Source organism: Oncorhynchus nerka, unplaced genomic scaffold, assembly GCF_034236695.1.
Source record: "Oncorhynchus nerka isolate Pitt River unplaced genomic scaffold, Oner_Uvic_2.0 unplaced_scaffold_715, whole genome shotgun sequence".
NCBI lineage: Eukaryota > Metazoa > Chordata > Actinopteri > Salmoniformes > Salmonidae > Oncorhynchus > Oncorhynchus nerka.
Window position 1 is genome coordinate 227952 of NW_027040467.1, and position 11670 is coordinate 239621.

The 11670-nt window shown below is 39.1% G+C and overlaps 1 long non-coding RNA gene across 1 annotated transcript; it reads left to right on the forward strand.

Annotated features, from left to right (window-relative positions):
* Positions 1–582: 582 nt before the first annotated feature.
* Positions 583–6905, forward strand: LOC135571172 (uncharacterized). The gene is made up of 3 exons (XR_010463668.1): positions 583–683; positions 4725–4792; positions 6511–6905. It is a non-coding gene; the product is annotated as an uncharacterized LOC135571172 (long non-coding RNA).
* The last annotated feature ends 4765 nt before the right edge of the window (positions 6906–11670 follow it).

Below are 11670 nucleotides of genomic sequence, written 5' to 3' on the forward strand. Positions count from 1 at the left end.
TTAATGGTGTTATGTAGTTGTGTTGTCATGTTGTGAATGTTGTATTGTAGCAGGCCTAACCCTCAACATTTTCTGGTGATGGAGTGAGACACAGACAAGACACAGACACAGCAACAGAATAGGATATGATGGAGACACCAGACAAGACACAGACACAGCAACAGAATAGGATATGATGGAGAGAGACACCAGACAAGACACAGAGACAGCAACAGAGGAATAGGATATGATGGAGAGAGACACTAGACAAGACACAGAGACAGCAACAGAAGAATAGGATATGATGGAGAGAGACACCAGACAAGACACAGAGACAGCAACAGAATAGGATATGATGGAGACACCAGACAAGACACAGAGACAGCAACAGAATAGGATATGATGGAGAGAGACACCAGACAAGACACAGAGACAGCAAGAGAGGAATAGGATATGACGGAGAGAGACACCAGACAAGACACAGAGACAGCAACAGACGACACAGAGAAAGTAATGGAGAGAGACAGAAGAATAGATTTCCAGACAGTTGTAGAATGTATGCCAAGACACATTGTAAGAGCTATAAAGAGAGAGGGAGGGAGAGAGAACAGGCAGAACCTGTTATGTAAATGAGCAGAGCAAATGAAAGTAACTTTTGACGACCTGATGATCATCCAGACTGTGTTTCTATTGAGAGATAAAAGGTAAGACGACGATTGTTATGTGTATTCATATAGTTGATGATATTGTTATATTCATATAGTTGATGATATTGTTATGTGTATTCATATAGTTGATGATATTGTTATGTGTATTCATATAGTTGATGATATTGTTATGTGTATTCATATAGTTGATGATATTGTTATGTGTATTCATATAGTTGATGATATTGTTATATTCATATAGTTGATGATATTGTTATATTCATATAGTTGATGATATTGTTATATTCATGTAGTTGATGATATTGTTATATTCATATAGTTGATGATATTGTTATATTCATATAGTTGATGATATTGTTATATTCATATAGTTGATGATATTGTTATATTCATATAGTTGATGATATTGTTATGTGTATTCATATAGTTGATGATATTGTTATATTCATATAGTTGATGATATTGTTATATTCATATAGTTGATGATATTGTTGTATTCATATAGTTGATGATATTGTTATATTCATATAGTTGATGATATTGTTGTATTCATATAGTTGATGATATTGTTATATTCATATAGTTGATGATATTGTTGTGTGTATTCATATAGTTGATGATATTGTTATGTGTATTCATATAGTTGATGATATTGTTATGTGTATTCATATAGTTGATGATATTGTTATATTCATATAGTTGATGATATTGTTGTGTGTATTCATATAGTTGATGATATTGTTATATTCATATAGTTGATGATATTGTTATCTGTATTCATAGAGTTGATTATATTTTTGGTGGATAGTGTTATAATAGTCCTACTCTCCTTAAAATGTATTTGATGTAAATTAAATGCGGGAGGTGAATTTGTTCTTTGCCCACCTGTGTTCCCCAGGTTGATCTCCTACTGTATCATAGGTCTATAGACCAGGGTGATCTCCTACTGTATCATAGGTCTATAGACCAGGGTGATCTCCTACTGTATCACAGGTCTATAGACCAGGGTGATCTCCTACTGTATCACAGGTCTATAGACCAGGGTGATCTCCTACTGTATCACAGGTCTATAGACCAGGGTGATCTCCTACTGTATCATAGGTCTATAGACCAGGGTGATCTCCTACTGTATCATAGGTCTATAGACTTGTCTTCTTAAAACAGGCTTAAAACACAACAAGCAACAAACAAACATTTTCTCTTTCTAATCTACAGTTAACTCTTTACACTAAGGAAGGTATTTTGTGTGGAAGAGAGACTTTTACATTTTGTGGAAAGCCTAACAACAACTTACACTTCCTCAAAACAGATTGTGTGTATTCATTAGTGCCCATCGTAGCAAAACGTTTGGCAACACAAACCGTTTAGGTCACATTGTACAGCATTTGTAGTAAACTGTTTATGCAACATTTTAAAACTGTTGGCTGTGGAGTAAACTAATGAATACAACCCAGGTTGTTGCCTACGACTCGGCATGTTGATACCTGCCTGATGCTGAAACCTGAACGTAGCCTGAGGGGTAAACTATGATACTAGCTAGATATGCTGGTTTTCTGAAGTTAGCCAGATTCAGTTAGCTTCACGTTCCAGCTCAGGCCTCATCCATTAGAATATACAGAACAGAACAGAAAATATCTGAATGACTTGACATGTTCTGGTTGTGAATTCAGGCTACAAGGTGAGAATCCTGCCAGGGATTATTATAAAGTGTGTAGATAAATTAAATATATGGTGTAATGTTAGTATAGTGAAGTATAACACTCCTAACAGTAGATAAATTAAATGTATGGTGTAATGTTAGTATAGTGAATGACAGTAAAACACTCCTAACAGTAGATAAATTAAATGTCTGGTGTAATGTTAGTATAGTGAAGTAAAACACTCCTAACAGTAGATAAATTAAATGTCTGGTGTAATGTTAGTATAGTGAAGTAAAACACTCCTAACAGTAGATAAATTAAATGTATGGTGTAATGTTAGTATAGTGAATGGAAGTAAAACACTCCTAACAGTCTACTTCTACTGAGACAGGTTGGTGTCAGTTTAATCATACAACATGGAGCTGACTGGACGTGGTCAAGTCAAATTCAATATATCAATATTCATATATTATAGTTCTACATTTAACATTTCATATGATAATGTAATTGTATCATAGTTCCTCTACATTTCATATGATAATGTAATTGTATCATAGTTCCTCTACATTTCATATGATAATGTAATTATATCATAGTTCCTCTATAGTGTAGTGACCCTCTACATTTCATATGATAATGTAATTGTATCATAGTTCCTCTACATTTCATATGATAATGTAATTGTATCATAGTTCCTCTATAGTGTAGTGGTCCTCTACATTTCATATGATAATGTAATTGTATCATAGTTCCTCTACATTTCATATGATAATGTAATTGTATCATAGTTCCTCTACATTTCATATGATAATGTAATTGTATCATAGTTCCTCTATAGTGTAGTGACCCTCTACATTTCATATGATAATGTAATTGTATCATAGTTCCTCTATAGTCTAGTGATGCTCTACATTTCATGTGATAATGTAATTATATCATAGTTCCTCTACATTTCATATGATAATGTAATTGTATCATAGTTCCACTATAGTGTAGTGATCCTCACTATATGAGCCACGTCACAATTCCAACCAAGTTACCCAATTGATGCCAATGGTGCGATGCGTAGGTTGTTCACCTTTAACACATGCAACCTGGGTTCACTTCCCTGCCCCGCTGTTTGCTACATTGGTGTCAGAAGTGGTGTCTGAGACATGTTTTTGTGTGAGCCAGGTAACAATTCCCACCATGTGGGTTAACCCTATTGGTGCAATACGTAGGGTGTTGACCTCCCTGCCTGCTGTTTTCAACTATATTAACAGCACAGGCTGCCTGTAGGGTGTTGACCTCCCTGCCTGCTGTTTTCAACTATATTAACAGCACAGGCTGCCTGTAGGGTGTTGACCTCCCTGCCTGCTGTTTTCAACTATATTAACAGCACAGGCTGCCTGTAGGGTGTTGACCTCCCTGCCTGCTGTTTTCAACTATATTACCAGCACAGGCTGCCTGTAGGGTGTTGACCTCCCTGCCCGCTGTTTTCAACTATATTAACAGCACAGGCTGCCTGTAGGGTGTTGACCTCCCTGCCTGCTGTTTTCAACTATATTACCAGCACAGGCTGCCTGTAGGGTGTTGACCTCCCTGCCTGCTGTTTTCAACTATATTAACAGCACAGGCTGCCTGTAGGGTGTTGACCTCCCTGCCCGCTGTTTTCAACTATATTAACAGCACAGGCTGCCTGTAGGGTGTTGACCTCCCTGCCTGCTGTTTTCAACTATATTAACAGCACAGGCTGCCCGACATTCGTTGAACAAAGAGACACAATAATACGAGTGAAAGGATTTTAGGATAATATCAGTAAGTGTTGATTTAGAATTGTCTTCTGGGTTCATCCTTCTAGTTGCCTTTATCAACAGGTTGTAATGTAATAAATGACATCACAATGACATGTCCTCAGAGTTGGAAAGATCCTACATCTGTACACATTATTTAACATGGTGACATGGTGCTGCTAGTGAAAGAAAACATTAAGAGACAGAATACAGGCGGTGCAGTTTGCACAAAGTTTACGTACAACAATATATTGAACTAGGTAGACTGAGCATAGAGAGAAAGGCTATAACCACGGGGAAGAAACTGTTCAGATTGGGGTCTATAACATCCAATCACTTAGGTTTACAGCAGCTGACAGTTGCAACTTCATTGCTAATAACTCAATCTGCCTTTTTCAGATAAAGACATCATCTCTGTACAGATGTAGGATCTGAATTTGATCACCCTGTTGCAGGAAAACTAAAACTTGTAGTGTATTTGATGTTTTAAAAGGCTTCTGAAGTTTGTCATTTCCACTTTCCACTTTAAAATGTTAATTATAATCCACATACTTTTTCTGCTGTAGTAAAATGTCTCAAATTAAGATCCTACATCTGTAGCAAAACACCTGTCTTTCATGTGTTCTCCTTTGACCATTTGACATCTTTTATTTACTGTTGTTTAGGCTGGTTGAATGAGTTGCCTATGAAAGCTACTTCATCTGTAAGAAAACAGGCGTCTGCACCAGTGACTGTAAGTTATGTGATTTCCTCATGTGAAATTAAAAGTATGTTTGTAGCCTACGCAGTTATAAAATGGCTGTTGAAACTGTGACACATATTTCTCTGTACATTAGAAGTCAGATAAATGTGTTGAGACGTAGGACAGATGGGCAAACTCTCGTTGGTCTTGGCTTTCTACACACTATTATAAGGTTAGTCGATGTCAGACATTCAATAGTCAGAGTAGGTTGGAGTTATGATCACTTATCATGCTGACAAACCTGATGGTCTCTGTGAACTGATCTGAACAGGTTTAGACTGGTCATCTATGATATGTAGGTTATATACAGTACATTCTCTGTCCTGCTACTGGTAGGACTATAACATTATGTGAACTGATCTGAACAGGTTTAGGCTGGTCATCTATGATATGTAGGTTATAGCCGAGGTATAGACCTTGATCTGCATATCACTAACAAACCATTACTATACATTATAACCTAGTCTACTTTACATAATATAACATATCACTAACAACCCACTACTATACATTATAACCTAGTCTACTTTACATAATATAACATCTACATATCACTAACAACCCACTACTATACATTATAACCTAGTCTACTTTACATAATATAACATCTACATATCACTAACAACCCACTACTATACATTATAACCTAGTCTACTTTACATAATATAACATCTACATATCACTAACAACCCACTACTATACATTATAACCTAGTCTACTTTACATAATATAACATATCACTAACAACCCACTACTATACATTATAACCTAGTCTACTTTGCATCTTACTTGATGCAAAAAAAACTTTCTGAATGGATCAATTATTTTCCCCTCAGATCAATCATGTCTGTTTTAGCCCTTCTGTCTACATTATCAGATACGTTTAGAAAATAACAGATTGAAAGACAATAAATTGTTAATGAATAAAAATAAGTGTGAGACATGACCTTGTGTTGCTGTACTGTCTATAACTACCTTAACAGACAGTGACTTATTATTATTATTGTTGTTGCTGTACTGTCTATAACTACCTTAACAAACAGTGACATATTATTATTATTATTATTGCTGTACTGTCTATAACTACCTTAACAAACAGTGACTTATTATTATTATTATTATTATTATTATTGTTGCTGTACTGTCTATAACTACCTTAACAGACAGTGACTTATTATTATTATTGTTGTTGCTGTACTGTCTATAACTACCTTAACAAACAGTGACATATTATTATTATTATTATTGCTGTACTGTCTATAACTACCTTAACAAACAGTGACTTATTATTATTATTATTATTATTATTATTGTTGCTGTACTGTCTATAACTACCTTAACAGACAGTGACTTATTATTATTATTGTTGTTGCTGTACTGTCTATAACTACCTTAACAAACAGTGACTTATTATTATTATTATTGTTGCTGTACTGTCTATAACTACCTTAACAGACAGTGACTTATTATTATTATTGTTGTTGCTGTACTGTCTATAACTACCTTAACAAACAGTGACTTATTATTATTACAGACAGTTACCATGGAGATGAAATGTCACAACTACGTTTTCATGTGATGCATTAAATCATCTGATTGTTTCTGTGTCTGTTAGTAAATGTTTTATAAGAGATAAATAATAAATGATAACAATTGACATTAAATAATTACTGTGTTAACCACAACCAACATGTTGGATCTCTGTTTAGGGGTCAGTGCTCTAAAATGAGTCTCTCTGGGGAGAGAGAGGAGGGGGGCCCTGCCTCTAAAATGAGTCTCTCTGGGGAGAGAAAGGAGGGGGGCCCTGCCTCTAAAATGAGTGTCTCTGGGGAGAGAGAGGAGGGGGGCCCTGCCTCTAAAATGAGTCTCTCTGGGGAGAGAAAGAAGGGGGGCCCTGCCTCTAAAATGAGTCTCTCTGGGGAGAGAAAGGAGGGGGGCCCTGCCTCTAAAATGAGTCTCTCTGGGGAACATGACACCAAATCTAAGAGGTGAGATGACAATTTTTGATACATTATTATGAGTTTATTTCCAAAATGTTCACATTTGTTTTTTAATCAGAAATGGTTGCTTCAATATTACTGTTCTCAGATTTTTAACTAATAGATTTTAGATGGGTATTTATATATATATATATACATATATATATATATACTCACGTAGCTATCTTAATTATGATGAAAGCACTTACTGTAATTCACTCTGGATAAGAGCATCTGCTAAATCAGGGTTCTCAATCCGGGGTCTGTGGAGGTACTGCAGGGGTTCTCAATCCGGGGTCTGTGGAGGTACTGCAGGGGTTCTCAATCCGGGGTCTGTGGAGGTACTGCAGGGGTTCTCAATCCGGGGTCTGTGGAGGTTCTGCAGGGGTTCTCAATCCAGGGTCTGTGGAGGTACTGCAGGGGTTCTCAAACCGGGGTCTGTGGAGGTACTGCAGGGGTTCTCAATCCGGGGTCTGTGGAGGTTCTGCAGGGGTTCTCAATCCAGGGTCTGTGGAGGTACTGCAGGGTTCTCAAACCGGGGTCTGTGGAGGTACTGCAGGGGTTCTCAATCCGGGGTCTGTGGAGGTACTGCAGGGGTTCTCAATCCGGGGTCTGTGGAGGTTCTGCAGGGGTTCGCGACTTTACCCTGACTGTACTACGTTGCAATGTACAATGTAAGACATTTGATAGAATTTTCACATGACACGACCACTTTGCCTATTCTGAATTATTGCCTAATATAATAGAATGCATCTTTTAGACAATATAACCGTTATATCTACACTTCTGTTTAACAACTCTAAATATCTTTGACATAGTAGGCAAAGTCTCTTGCCAATAATGTTGCCTACAACGTTGCATTCAATGTTCATTTTCATCTAACACATATTACGCCCTAGATTCCTTAAATTGCCAAATTTATATCCATGCACAATTTAGGATTATTTTTTAACAACATGATGTTGCGCTCCAAAAGGAGAACTTGAAATAACATGATGTAGATAATTAAATAATCAGAAGAACAACGTGTTTATTATTATACACTCTTAGAACAGAAGGGTCCTTCTAGAACCAAAAAGGCTTCATTCACTTCCTTAATATATGGAACCACTAAAACATTATATATATATTTTTGGTTCAGTGAAGAAGAACCTCTAGAGATCTGATCAATGGAAGGTTAATGTTTAGAGGATGCGAATGAAGCAGCCTTCCAGTCATCAGATCACTTCTGGTGTTTTTTTCCCGGCCCGGGATTTGAACCAGCCACCTTTTGGCCACAGCACCAACTCCTTAGCCGCTGGGCGAAAACCTGAGTTAATCAGCCAAAATGAAGTCAAATTGCTGTGGTAAATGGTATGACTTATTACAATTATTATACATAAATCATTGCCAAAAGCACAAGACATACTGTTGCATGTTGGTCTATATTATTAATGTATTGATCATATAGAAATATAAAACATTATTTTAACTACTCAAAGCAATTACATGTGGCTCAGGAAACACTGACTCACTGCATTATTCTATAGTATTATCAAGACACCTGCTGTTAACTCTTAACTACTTAGGACAGCTGCTGTTAACACTTAACTACCTTAACTACTTAGGACACCTGCTGCTAACTCTTAACTACTTAGGACAGCTGCTGTTAACTCTTAACTACTTAGGACACCTGCTGTTAACTCTTAACTACTTAGGACACCTGCTGCTAACTCTTAACTACTTAGGACAGCTGCTGTTAACTCTTAACTACTTAGGACAGCTCACGAGGTGTCCTAAATATCTGCCGACTAGGTGGGACTAGAGACTTCATGCATAGTTACCCACCCACTTATACCCATAAGTGTAAAATGTCTTTATTCTCAGTGTAACAGTATAACTTTAGACCGTCCCCTCGCCCATACCCGGGCACTAACCAGGGACCCTCTGCACACATCAACAACAGTCACCCTCGAAGCATTGTTACCCATCGCTCCACAAAAGCCGCGGCCCTTGCAGAGGGGAACCACTACTTCAAGGTCTCAGAGCAAGTGACGTCACCGATTGAAAAGCCATTTAGCGCGCACCGGTAACTAAGCTAGCCGTTTCACATCCGTTACATCAGCACTTATACGACCAATTTTCTACTCTGAGACACTTTGGCGATATGGTCCCAGATCTCAACATATTGTTATAAAAAAAATTAAAATGTTTGTTTTACATAATAATAAAAAAATAATATTACTAATGTAACCCACTGTAAAGACTGGGTTTAGTTGATTGTGCTGCACTGCGCGCGTCCACGAACAGAACCGTCCGCGTCCCCGTACAGAACTGTCCGCGTCCCCGTTCGGTGTGGCGCCAAGCATATTGTCCGGTTACGCGCAGAGTGGACTGAGGTGATCTTGGGGAATAACGACGGAGTTTGTTACAGTGTTGAGACGCCGAAGTTTATTGTTCAATTTGCTTTTTTTCTTTACGGTCAGGGACATTATGAGTGTAGCCAGATCCTTTTCACTCTCTGTCCTTGTTTCATTTTGTGGTTCACCGGATTCATCATCATCGAGATGAGGGACAGAAACGACCTGCTAGCCAGTCGGTACAGCTCGGTAATCTAGCTAGCTACTCTACCAGCAGCATCCTAGTTATCCTAGCTAGTCGGTACAGCTCGGTAATCTAGCTAGCTACTCTACCAGCAGCATCCTAGTTATCCTAGCTAGTCAGTACAGCTCGGTAATCTAGCTAGCTACTCTACCAGCAGCATCCTAGTTATCCTAGCTAGTCAGTACAGCTCGGTAATCTAGCTAGCTACTCTACCAGCAGCATCCTAGTTACCATAGCTACCACTACATCATCACCGGCTCCCCGGTTGTTTCTTCCACCTGTTAAATCCCGGTGAGGCTTCTCCCTCTCTCGTTGACGGATGCTGGCTACCTCTGTCCGGTTCTCCTCTCTTCACTAGATGGACGGTAACTTTAGTGTTTAAACCCTCTGTGTCCAAGGACCAAACTTTTGAATATTATTTTCAGGACGCCTCATCAATAGCAGGTATTGAACCCCGGGTAAATAATCACTAGTCAGAACCTCAACCTCAGTATACCTTCATTATAAAAATCATCTTAATATCTGATATTGTGAGTAAACAACCTCGAGAGTTGCGTCTTCCAGCCCTCCAATAAATTACATCATTCAACCCTCCCGGTTAGTAAATTTACCTCAACATCCCCCGGAGAAGGCAGAGTAACGACACCAGCCTTTTAGCGGGGCTGACAGACTGACTACAACGCTCGCGTCGATAAATTAATTTCGTTTTTAAAAATGACACACTGCTCGCGCGCGCCAACGACCGTCTATGTTTCACTATTGTTTCCCCATCTGAGCTCAGAGTAGATGACAGATGTAATGTTTGTCTCTGTTGTGTTGAAGCCCAATCAAGCAGGAGAGACCAGCCTCCCCTGTTCCCAGCTGTGTGTCCATGAAGAGTGACTGGTCTATGGATCATCCTATAGTGTTTAGAGAGGGAGACTTTTCTACTGAACAAAGGTAAGAAGAACTCATGGGTCAGTGAGTTAAACAACACTGTCTCTAGTCATTTCTCCTCTCCCATTTTCCCATTTATTGTTGTTGTTTTCATAATCCATAGGCTCATCCTTTTGTCCATTCTCATAGTCCTAAAACAATATTAAACAAACACAACATTCCCTCCCTGTGTGTGTGTGTGTGTGTGTGTCTGAACTCCCTGGATGAGGAGATGTAATCTCTATTCTGGTTGCCTAGTCACTTATATCCCTACCTACATGTGGATATTACCTCAATTACCTCAACTACCTGGTACCCTGCACATTGACTCAGTACTGGTACTCCTTATAGTCTCATTATTACCTCAACTACCTGGTACCCTGCACATTGACACAGTACTGGTACTCCTTATAGTCTCATTATTACCTCAACTACCTGGTACCCTGCACATTGACTCAGTACTGGTACTCCTTATAGTCTCATTATTACCTCAACTACCTGGTACCCTGCACATTGACTCAGTACTGGTACTCCTTATAGTCTCATTATTACCTCAACTACCTGGTACCCTGCACATTGACTCAGTACTGGTTCTCCTTATAGTCTCATTATTCGCGTCAACGAGCGTCTGGAAGTCAGTTCTATTTGTGACGCAGTTCGCTGCATCTCCTCATTGGTTTATAGAAGCAGGTACCCACGTGCCATCTCCTCATTGGTTTATAGAAGCAGGTACCCGTGTCATCTCATTGGTTTATAGAAGCAGGTACCCACGTGTCATCTCCTCATTGGTCTCCTCATTGGTTTATAGAAGCAGGTACCCACGTGCCATCTCCTCATTGGTCTCCTCATTGGTTTATAGAAGCAGGTACCCACGTGCCATCTCCTCATTGGTCTCCTCATTGCTTTATAGAAGCAGGTACCCACGTGCCATCTCCTCATTGGTCTCCTCATTGGTTTATAGAAGCAGGTACCCACGTGTCATCTCCTCATTGGTTTATAGAAGCAGGTCCCCACGTGCCATCTCCTCATTGGTTTATAGAAGCAGGTACCCACGTGCCATCTCCTCATTGGTTTATAGAAGCAGGTACCCACGTGTCATCTCATTGGTTTATAGAAGCAGGTACCCACGTGTCATCTCCTCATTGGTCTCCTCATTGGTTTATAGAAGCAGGTACCCACGTGCCATCTCCTCATTGGTCTCCTCATTGGTTTATAGAAGCAGGTACCCACGTGCCATCTCCTCATTGGTCTCCTCATTGCTTTATAGAAGCAGGTACCCACGTGCCATCTCCTCATTGGTCTCCTCATCGGTTTATAGAAGCAGGTACCCACGTGTCATCTCCTCATTGGTTTTTATAGAAGCAGGTCCCCACGTGCCATCTCATTGGTTTA